Raw genomic sequence first — 12,023 nt, 5'->3', positions numbered from 1 at the left:
TCTGAGCATGCATGACAGAAGGTTGTGCTTAGCTGCCGAAGCTTTAGGGAACATAAAGTGTTGGTCTGATGGGGGCCTTTAATAAACACTCCAAAGCCAAAAATTACCTGTGGAATTTGACTAGTTTTATCATACTATGATAAAGGTGCAATTAAAGACAAAAACAGCCATAACCATGCATAAGAAATTAAAAGTGGCTACTGCTATGCACAAATAAACAAATATCTACATCAGCTGTTTGCCACAACTTTTCTTGTCTTCCCATAATTGTATCATTTATTATGTTTCTTGCAATGCTACTTCCTAGTGTCAAATCTTGTACTTGTTTATTGCGTTTATGTGGAGGATCTAAGCACAGCAGGCAGCAAGAGCCGATTTTAATGAAAAGTCAAGGATGACTGTGCCAACAATTAAATAATTCTAATTTATAGCAAAATTCTGCTGCTTCATTTTAAGCTCTTTATTAATTGTTTTGTAGTTGAAAACACACGTTGCATACCCGTTGGCTGAAGAACTCAATGATTATTTAAAGTGTCAAACACCTGCATCTATCTCTTCCATTCATCACTGCATTTGCAAGACATTTTACCCCTCAGCTCCTGCTGCCTTTCTCCTCTTTCGTGTTGCTTTGCCACAGACATCTATTCATTCAAAAGTTCTTGGTCCTCTAAAAATAAATGTCTATTTACTACCTCATCAGACTCTCTGTTTCTCAGACTGCCTTGCCTTCTATGTCTGAATGCTGACACCACAGTATGACAGTCCTCCCTGTTTAAACTGCCTGCTAAGCTGGCATGCTAGGTCTGCTGCACCATGCCAGAGTGAGTCACATCATTAAAGATGCTGAAGCGATCGACCTTCCCTGCAGTTTGCTGCCCAGTGGTCCAGGCAGTTCATTCACCTGACATGTCACAACAGTGTGGGTGTGGCTCAATCATATTTTTCCACATCTTTCCTCCTACTCTACTTTTTTTTTTTTTTTTGGAGGCGTTCAGCTGCCTAACTGGCAAAATTATTATCTTTAGAATCATGTGTGAAGTGACGGAAGTCCTGGATTTTGTACTGCAGTGAGCATGACGTCAGGCAGGCACAGAAAGCTGGAGGGAGAGGGAGAAATGTCAAGGCAGGAATAAAAAGACAGACGGAGATTGAAGAAAAAAAGTGGGATAGTAGATTTGTGATGGAAGAGAAAAAGAATTAAAATATCGGAATGTACGAATTGTAAAATATAAGACAATGAGACAGAAATTAGGATTGATTCAAATTATTGGTGCAGTGTAGGAATGATTGTAGCAGAGGGAATTGCTATGTACACAGGGGAGGTGTACAAGTGGAAATGGAAAGAAAAAAACATAAAATAAAAAATAAAATAAAAAAGGAGATTTTTTCAAAATAATTTAGAAGACATCTCCCACACCTCCCCTCCAAAAATATCTGCCTTTGAAAAGCGTTTAGTCATGAGAGCAGAATACAGAGAAAAAAAGAACATGGGCATTGTCAGATCTGTACTGTTGATCAAAAAAACTTTGTTTTTGTAGCCAGATGAATCAGCAAGTTGCATCAGATAAAAAAAAAAAAAAAAGAAAGCGAGACATCAAGGAGCACTTGTTCACATCAGTGCAATTTGCTGCAGTCTTGCAGTTACTTTTGAGGACAGAAGATAGCAGTGTTGCGTTGCTCCACGGCACAAACAAGTACTAAAGACAGAAAGGAACCAAATTTGAATAGATTAGAGAAAATGAACCTGCTTATGTAAACATCTCTATTATCTTTAAAGATGTATTCGATTGTTGCAACAGAGGTGCCACTCTCCATGCTTTTCATGTACGTTCTAGCGTTTCAATTTGCACATTGCATCTTGAGTTTACTTGACACCATGGAAGCACATTAATTAATCTGCACATCTCTGCTGTCGTGTTGGCGTTTCAGGGCTGCCTCTGAGCACAGTGCACGAGTTTATGTAACTTGCATGATGTGGCCTCTGCCTTTGACGTGTTTTAGTTCATCTATGTAAATAAGCTCCGACTGGGTCAAGCAAGGCTTAGATCAGAAGTCTCTCAAACAGCTGTTTTCTCCTGGTCTCAGGGGACGTCTGTTGGGACGAGGGAGATTGCAGTTGAAGGGTAAGGGGCTTCTGTGGCTGCACATCGAAATGACAAGTGATTTCTCTCGGGTGAGGTAATGGAAGTGGTATTTATGGTTTTTTAGGTCTTTAATGCTTGTGAAGCAAAGCTTAACCGCTAAGACAATTTTAGAATGATCATGCCCCAAACTCAAATATCAATAACTAGGTAAATTCTGATTTCTTTCTTTTTTTCTTTCTTCCATTAATCCATGCATCCATCCATTACTATTCATTGTATGCTAATTAGTATACAGCAAAATGATACTTGGATTTCTCTGCCACGACTCTGAAAAATCTTAAAACAAACAAACAAAAAAAACACACATACAAATAAAGCAAACACATTTCATTTAATGTGAAAGCAATTACACGTATTTCATTAATGCAAGAAAAAGTGAAACTCTTATGCAACATAGGTTTGAACATGTAAGTATCAAGAGAACTGCACAACTCTGGTTTAAGTCTAATCTGTCCAACAGATTCAAGTTTCTTCATGTGAATGAAAAATCCTCTTCATTCTCTAGGGTTCTTTGTGGAGTACCACAGGGGCAATTCTTTTTACTATATATACATTTAAAATCTTCAAACAGCATTGGATACATCTATCCATCCGTTTTCTTTACACCTTTGTCCCTAGTGGGGTTGGGAGGGGTGTAGCAGGGCAACACAGAGACAAACAGGACAAACAACCATGCACAACCATTCACACACACCTAGGGACAATTTAAAGAGACCATTTAACCTGACAGTCATGTTTTCGGACCTTGGGAGGAATCCGGAGTCCTTGGCGAGAACCCACGCATGGACAGCGAGAACATGCAAACTGCATTGGTTACATTTCTGATGTCATTATTACAGGCATGTCTTGAAGAGAAAAAAAGTTTGGATGATGTTCTGCTTTTAAATTCTGACAAGGCGGAAGTTGTCATCTTTGGACTAGAACTTCTGAAAAAGTCAATCACCTTATATGGATGGTGTTGCAGTGGCTTCCTATGATAAAGTTCAGAACCTCAGTATACTGAACTTTAAACCCCCTTTAAGCAGTTTTCTAGGATTTCTTTCTTTTGTCTTTGGAATATTGTTCAAATTTGAAACATCCTGTCGAAGTAATGCTGAAAAACTAGTCCATGAGGTAATGCTTCCAACAACTAAACTTTGTCCTTTTCCTGCTATTAACATTTTACTTTTTTACTAACATAGAAAATACATGATGCACAAACAAAAGGTAAATGATCCACCACAGAAATAAATACAACTGACATATTGTCACAACCAGTGTTGTGAAGTAACGAAGTACATGTACTTCGTTACTGTACTTAAGTACAATCTTCGTGTATCTGTACTTTACTTAAGTATATTTAATAATGGATACTTTCGACTTTTACTCCACTACATTTTACAGTAAGTATCTGTACTTTCTACTTACTACATTTCTACAAAACCGTCGCGTTACTCGTTACATCCAAGTCGCATTCCCCTTTTTTCCCCCGTTAAAATATGAAGTTCAGGGACTTAACAAGGCGCTGTAAATCCAAGCAATAACTTGACCTACTAATTACTGTCGTCACCCATCGCCTCCTCCTTTCAGTCGCATGCAGAGCTCCAAGACATGCGCAGTGGTTTCCACTAAGCGGGAGATGATTGTGTCTAATCGCCAGTAATAGAATTTTGCTACATAAATCATAAGATTTGGCGACATGTAAAATCAGCAGCGCTTCACTTTCACAGACGGTGGAAACTTCGTCCGACTTTTAGCGTCACTTGGAAAGGAAGCTTAAAGGAAGGTAAGCTAAGTGGACGTGATGTTAGCAAAACTAGCTGTACAGAGACACATATGGTGCTTCTGTGATGAAAAAAAGTTCAGTCATGCGTTTAATTATTGTGTGGAAGTGTTGTTTTAGGTGTCGCATATATGGGACAACGCTGTGACCAAAATCTGCTACATAGTGATAGTGATGAACGATCTGATTCTTCTGGACGGATTTTTACTAAGTCCTATAGGACTGAAGCCTCACTGAGAGCCGTTCTTAGTTCTTGTGACGCTCTGCACACCCTGCAGTAGCTATTATTATTTTATTTAATTAAAAAATAGATAGATTTATTTAATTGGCCAATAAACAAAACAAGAACGTGTAACGCAGAGCTGCTCATTGCTCTTTGATTGTGTTGGTAACCTGTCATGGTGGCAGACAGGGTCAGAACCGTCACTGTCCTTCTGCCTGGTTACTTCTTGCTTCTTGCACCTTGGACAGTACTCATAGTTGAGTGTTGTTTACCATTGGGGCATTGCCTTAATTTCTATGTTTAATGGAGCAGACAGTTGTGGTTTCTGACTTGGGTGATATGGGCGAACATCCAGGGCGGTATCTTTTAGGGTTGGTAGGAAACCACTGTGGATTGTGCCACAGAGATGGAAGCAAAGCAGAATGAAGAGTTTGAATTGATAATGATACTGGTTACATTTATTTCAGCTCTCAGTATTTAATATCTAGGTGTTTTTATGGGAATGTGGATTTAAGATGTTTCCATCCCTGAAATTATAATGCATAGAATCACAAATCTAAATCTAAACCGTCACAGAGATTAAACACAATAAAAACATGCTCTATCTGTGGCATTGTTCATTAAAATGGCACATTATTAATGTATTAAAATTAAATATGATAGGTACGCTTAATGATATTGTATTAGTGATTAGGTAATGCATTCAGGAAGTACTTTTACTTTTAATACTTAAGTATTTTTAAAAGCCAGTACTTTTTTACTTTTACTCAAGTAAAAGTGTTAATGTGGTACTTTTACTTTTACTAGAGTACATTTTTGTCCATGTATTTGTACTTTTACTTAAGTACATTTTTTTAGTACTTTATACAACACTGGTCACAACCCTGAAAGAGAGACGTCAGTACAATCGTATTAGAGCTAAGGAAAAAACAAACTGGACTGTTGTTAACGGATCAAAAGTCTTATTTTCAAATGAGCAGACATCTTGCATTTCATCCTCTGGCGACTTCATGAAGAGTGGAAAGACCAAGTTGCTCAAAGTCTAGTGTCAAATTTTAAGAGTCAGCAAAGATTTTTAGAGCCTTAGCATCTGTTGGTTCACTGCGTTTAAAAAAAAAAAATTCACAGTCAGCTCAGGCTGAGCTGCTCAGCCATCTATAGCAAATTTTAGATCACTTAATGCTTGCCTCAGGCAGGCTTTGCGGAGATGTTGATTTCTTCAGCAGAACTTGGCACCAGCCCTTTCTACTGAAAGCATGAATACTTTGTTTAACAACCTCACTATCAGTGTTCTAGTTTGGCCGGCAGACTAGCCTGACTTAAACTCCAAATAGTATGGAATTTCATCAAGATGGATTGAGGTATTGTTGAGAGTTCACAAAGCTCACTGAATTGTGAGGAGTCTCAGACAATGTTGAGAATCTTGTTCCTAGCTGCACTAAAACAGACATCGGACAGAGGGTATGGAAACCTCTATGACCTTTTGTCCTCTCCTCTTTACTCCCTATAAAGGATACCTAGGGGAAAAAATAATATCAGTGTTAAGGGCCTTTAATAATAATCCCACAGTTTCAACTTTTCTGGTCAAACCACATTTGTCATCTTTGGGGTTTTGAGAAAATAGGACAGAGAGTTTTTCCTACAAATATGCAGAGACATTAACATACCCTGGGAGTGGATTTGACATGATGACGAGGAGGTGAGTCCGACGACAGATGCAGAGGTTGAAGGGGACAGTGAACGCCAGAAGCAAGTAGAAGCAGGAATCTGAAACTCACTTTCTTTTTATGTGAGATATAAAATACGGAGCAAGTAAGAATGGATTATTAATCATAAGGCTTTAGCACAAGTTTTGGATGCTAACCTGAAAGTACTGTGTAAAAAGACTGACATTATTGCAGAGCACCAATAAAGTCGGCACATTTCTGCTGATATGACACAACATAGCTCAGCGGAAAGGGTGAGCTTCACTGAAGGCATCGTCATTCCTGTAGCCCAGTAAAAGAACTGCATTATGCTGCTCTTTACATCAGTAATTTAATTATGTTTAGAACAGTGCTTGCAAAAAATGAGAACACTTAGTCTAACAACCATAAACACAAAGTATATTATACTGATGTTCAGATTTTATAGTGACTGCATGATGGATATTTACATACACCCACTATTGGCTTAAATATTATGTTAATTATTAGCTTTTATGGGTTTATTTTGTCCTGGAATGACTTCACAATCAGCATCAACTTCACTGATTGATGAGAATAAAAATGAGTCATTGACTTTCTCTGATTTACTTAAGATTATGCATTCAGAAAAATAACACATACCTACAGGCATCAAGAAGTGTCTGTCATAAATTTGGCTGGATTTAACCCCCTCTTCTTATCAAAAATTGGGGAGATTGTATATTAAATTCTTTGGGAGGTACAGATTACATTATTATCTTACATTTCAGCAGGGTGGAGGTTCAGCTTCCAGAGATCTCAGAAAACTTTATTAATTTGAATACAAAGACTCAAAATGTCAGTGCCCTTGAAATAAAAAAATAAAAAAAATAGTTCAGCTTTTCAAGAGCCACCATAATGTAAGCCTATCACAAACTGGAAAATACTGAAATATCATTGTTACTATCTGAAGTGAAGCAAATCTATTATCAATATGGACCAAGATGGGACTGACCAAAACAGAAACACCTGCTCCAAAACTGATGTCTACAACTTGGACACAGATTTCCAGCTGTGCAATGTTGTGCAAAACAATAATTTACAAGCACTGTTAGATGAAATCACTCAATCAGGTTTATTGATTTATTCATATATTGTGCACAATACAGAGAGCTTCTAAGACAATCTATAATAAAGCAGTTCTGAATGAAAAGCTCTACCAGGCAGAGTCAAAGATATACCAAAGATAAGGAATCCAAAACATGGGAGAGACAGTCTGGTTCCCATGCAGCTGCAGGAAGATAACTTCCAATCTTATGTGTAACTCAAACAGGTTCTTTTGGTGAGAGTTCACAAGCATTTAACTGCAACATAATCAGCAGATGTAAACTTAGAATAATTTTTCCAACACAGCACACAGATGAGTCAAATACCTTCTGTAATTCTACTGTTTCCCACTGCTGTAGAAGTTTAATAAAGTTATTTTCTCATGTTGAGAAATTGAATGATGAAGAAAGTATCTCTCCTTTTGTTGGCCGTATTCTGGAGGCTGCAGCAATGAGAGTTAATATTACAGTAACACACTACATCTCACTGCTGTAGCCAATTCATTTCCAAAGTTATACGAAAGACCACAGTTTTTCAGTGTTGTATGACTGATATTTTATGGAATATTTAGATAAACATGGAAATGTATCAATTTCAACTAAAACCTTTGGCAGAGAATCTATACTGAGAACAAAGATAGTTATACTACTCTAAAAACGTATCTATTCAGAATATTTATGGTTGCTACACAAGAGAAACAAGCAAAGGGCAAGAATGAGTCAGGATAAAGCTGTATGTCATATTTTAACACTTTAAGCCGAAATCCTTTCTCTAAGGAATTTTCTCATTGTTAAGATGACATGAATAGCTGACATCCTCAGTGGATAACAACGCACTGTAGTGTACAGCTTGTTTGCAGAAACAGATGAACCTAGTCTCTTTGTAAATGGAATGAAAGACTGGAAGGATGTCAGTAAAACCCTGGAGGTCCATGAAAGAAGCAACATGCACAGGATGTGGACCAAAACTGTTCTTCTCGTGTATTTAGGGAATTATGCAGATATCAGGATAACCATGCCAGTAGCTGTTATGAATATTGTTAGGTCGTCTATTCAGTAGAGATTGCGGGGCAGTTTTCTCTCCCACTCTGTCCCTGTTTTTCTTGAAACCGAACTGTGCAAATAAAACATTGAAGCCCTAAAATAATATGGCATTGTTATCCTCCGACCAGAACTCTGAACGTCTCCTCGTTGATTGTGTGCTTTATATTGTTGTGATGCTGAAGCAATTCTGGGACTGGACTCCTTCACTCTCATATTGCTGCTGTCTGGCAGGCAGAAAGGCAACCATAATTTGACGTGATAGGCACAGATCAAAGGATGATGCAACAATGCAAATCCTCCCCACCTCTTGTCACCCTCTGTGCATGCACTGCATGCCCTTGGTATAATTCTCACTGACCTATATTAATCTGCAGAAGGTGTGTGCATGCATGTGTTTGCATGAGCAGATTAAATTATGGCCAATAAAGATGTTCAAAGAGCAACAAATGTACGTGGTGGCTTTTGTGTATTTTATTTATTCCTATTTTCTACCCAAAGTTTATTTCATAAACTACAATGAAAAAAAAGACTGTTTTTTTTAATCCACCATGAAAAAAAGAGGCTACAGTAACAGTATCACGGGGAATGAATAAGTCCATGACTTATAGCCACACATTCATGTCTGGGAGGTTCCTATCTGTGACTAAGTGCACCCTAAGAGGATAAAAGAACAGGGTGTCCCTAATTCATATGCTAACTTATACCACACATATAATAACAGCAGATGTTTAAACGCTTCAGTATTGAAACCAATGGCAATAAAGTCATGTCATCAGTTTGCAAAAAGGGTCTCATAACAAACCCTAATAGATAAAAAGCATGAAAATAATGAAAGTGTGTGGGAGGAACACCATCAGTCACCGACGCTGTTTAAGCTAAATTGCTAAGTGCGCATCTGTGTGACTGCTCCTGCATAAGACAATATTTCATCATGTAGGTTTCAAGATGTCACACACTGTTAATAAATAGAGATGTACTTGAATGTCTAGAACCTTCTAGTAGATTTGCATGAATTTGGACTAAGCTATAACATTTGAAAGGTTATTAATCAACAAACTGAAGATCCATACACTACTAATTTGCCTTCGATCTAACTTTTAATTCAGTTGTAAGTTTGGAAAACGTAAAAGATCAACAACAACAACAAGAAAAAAAAAAAAAAAAAAGGAAAAGAAAATGACCCTCATATTAACCTGGACCAGAATATTTACTTTAGCTAAATCACTTGGTATCCAATTCTGCAAGGCAAACCTAGACTGTATTTGTTGGGCAACACAGCAAACACCTGTGGGTGAGGAAATGCTTACATTTCCAAGCATGTCAAGGATGCTATGTAATCAATCCTTTCTGAAAAATAGTAGTAGCAGTACTTTAAGTCTTGAAGGATGCATCCTTTGTGCTTTCAAGGCTCACACAGTCCTTCGTGCAAATCCAAGATAATCAAGGTTTGTGTGTCGTGTAAATTAGGAGAGAAATACTATGCAAATAAGTCTATTTTGGCAGTATTTGCTGTTGTCCTACAGAGCTTCTCTTCATACTCTGAGCCACGAAATGACACCAACGCATAAATCTCCAAACGTCATAGGCTATCAGGAAGCCAGGTACCAGCTAAAATGTTTTTAACTGTCACATTAATTTTTCATCTATTGCATTTAGAGTATAATTGCTCTTTAGACTGTTGCCAAAGCTTCATTTTATTTCATAGTGTGCTATTCAAATGTAAAGAAGGGAGATTTGGTAAACCCATCCTATCAAAGATGCATCTGTTTGCAAATAACATATGATAAATGCATGAGCAACACTGCTATGTTCTGCTGTTTTACAAAGCTAAATAGACATATCACATATGTGTAATTCGTAAGCAAAAATGGATGTAGAATGAATTAATAATGAACGGAAGAAATTCAGCCCTTGAAGTTGTATTTGCTATTAAAATTGTCTGAAATAGTTCAGGTGGTACATGGTAAATGGCCTGTACTTGTATCAGGTCCAGAGGACCCAAAGCGCTTCATACTACATTCAGTCGTTCACACATTCACACCCACGCCGACACACATTCACATGCTGATGGCGGCAAGCTACTGGATAGCTGCCCTAGGGCTCTTTGACGGAGGAAAGGCTGCCATGTATCATTGCCATCAGGGCCAAAGACGAAAAAAATATAATGATAGTGATATCTCCTTTTAAATTCATTTATGGTTACTCCTTGATTGAGTCAATGAATGAACAAATGAATGACTAAGTAAGTACATAAACTGCAGGAGAGGAAACATTTGGCCTTCAAAGAACGAGCCTTGTACTTGAACTGATTTTAATTTTCCACAGCTGAAGTCTTTGAGTGTGAAAACCACAAGATGTCTTTCTAGCTCTTTTGAAGTTCATGTGAAAAGTAAATTACGCAGTTTTGGTGGTATGAAAGAGAGTAACAAGGAGGGTACTTGTAGAGAGGCTGATCAGTGTGAATATATTAGTGTGTAAGTGGGAAGAGAGCAGACTTGCAGCTTCAAGTGGAAAAGACAATTTCTTGATTGGCTCTTGATTAACTCTTTTCCGCTACAAAGTCACCACAAAACAAAAGAAGCAGCCAATAACTCACAGGCATGAGTCATGATAATTAAGCACTAGCAGTACAACAACAACAACAACAACAACAACATAATAATAATAATAATAATAATAATAATAATAATAATAATAATAATAATAATAATAATAATAATAATGACTGTAAAATTGTGCAGCCAAGATTCATCTCAATCCCAGGGTGCAATTTGGATTTGAACAGTGCTTGAAATGTTTCCACTAAGAATTCACTAAACAATATTTCATGAGAAGACATCCTTTTAGGTGTCCAAACTAAGCAATAAACTTGAAATATGTCTGAGTTTTCAGTAGATTCCAACGCACAGCTTTCAAAAAATATATACAGTGGGGCAAAGAAGTATTTAGTCAGCCACCAATTGTGCAAGTCCTCCCACTTAAAAAGATGAGAGAGGCCTGTAATTTTCATCATAGATATACCTCAACTATGAGAGACAAAAGGAGAAAAAAAAATTCAGAAAATCACATTGTCTGATTTTTAAAGAATTTATTTGCAAAATATGGTGGAAAATAAGTATTTGGTCAATAACAAAAGTTCATCTCAATACTTTGTTATATACCCTTTGTTGGCAATGACAGAGATCAAATGTTTTCTATAAGTCTTCACAAGGTTTTCACACACTGTTGCTGGTATTTTGGCCCATTGCTCCATGCAGCTCTCCTCTAGAGCAGTGATGTTCTGGGGCTGTCATTGGGCAACACGGACTTTCAACTCCCTCCAAAGATTTTCTATGGGGTTGAGATCTGGAGACTGGCTAGGCCACTCCAGGACCTTGAAATGCTTCTTACGAAGCCACTCCTTCGTTACCTGGACGGTGTGTTTGGGATCATTGTCATGCTGAAAGACCCAGCCACGTTTCATCTTCAATGCCCTTGCTGATGGAAGGAGGTTTTCACTCAAAATTTGACGATACATGGCCCCATTCATTCTTTCCTTCACACGGATCAGTCGTCCTGGTCCCTTAGCAGAAAAACAGCCCCAAAGCATGATGTTTCCACCCCCGTGCTTCACAGTAGGTATGGTGTTCTTTGGATGCAACTCAGCATTCTCTCTCCTCCAAACATGACGAGTAGAGTTTTTACCAAAAAGTTCTATTTTGGTTTCATCTGACCATATGATATTCTCCCAGTCATCTTCTGGATCATCCAAATGCCCTCTAGCAAACTTGAGACGGGCCTTGACATGTACTGGCTTAAGCAGGGGGACACGTCTGGCACTGCAGGATTTGAGTCCCTGGCGGCGTAGTGTGTTACTGATGGTAGCCTTTGTTACTTTGGTCCCAGCTCTCTGCAGGTCATTCACCAGGTTCCCCCATGTGGTTCTGGGATTTTTGTTCATGGTTCTTGTGATCATTTTGACCCCATGGGGTGAGATCTTGCGTGGAGCCCCAGATCGAGGGAGATTATCAGTGGTCTTGTATGTGTTCCATTTTCTAATAATTGATCCCACAGTTGATTTCTTCACACCAAGCTGTTTAC

Source organism: Gambusia affinis, linkage group LG19, assembly GCF_019740435.1.
Source record: "Gambusia affinis linkage group LG19, SWU_Gaff_1.0, whole genome shotgun sequence".
Classification (NCBI taxonomy): Eukaryota; Metazoa; Chordata; class Actinopteri; order Cyprinodontiformes; family Poeciliidae; genus Gambusia; species Gambusia affinis.
The sequence above is the reverse complement of the archived record's forward strand: the minus strand, read 5'-3'. Positions refer to the sequence as shown.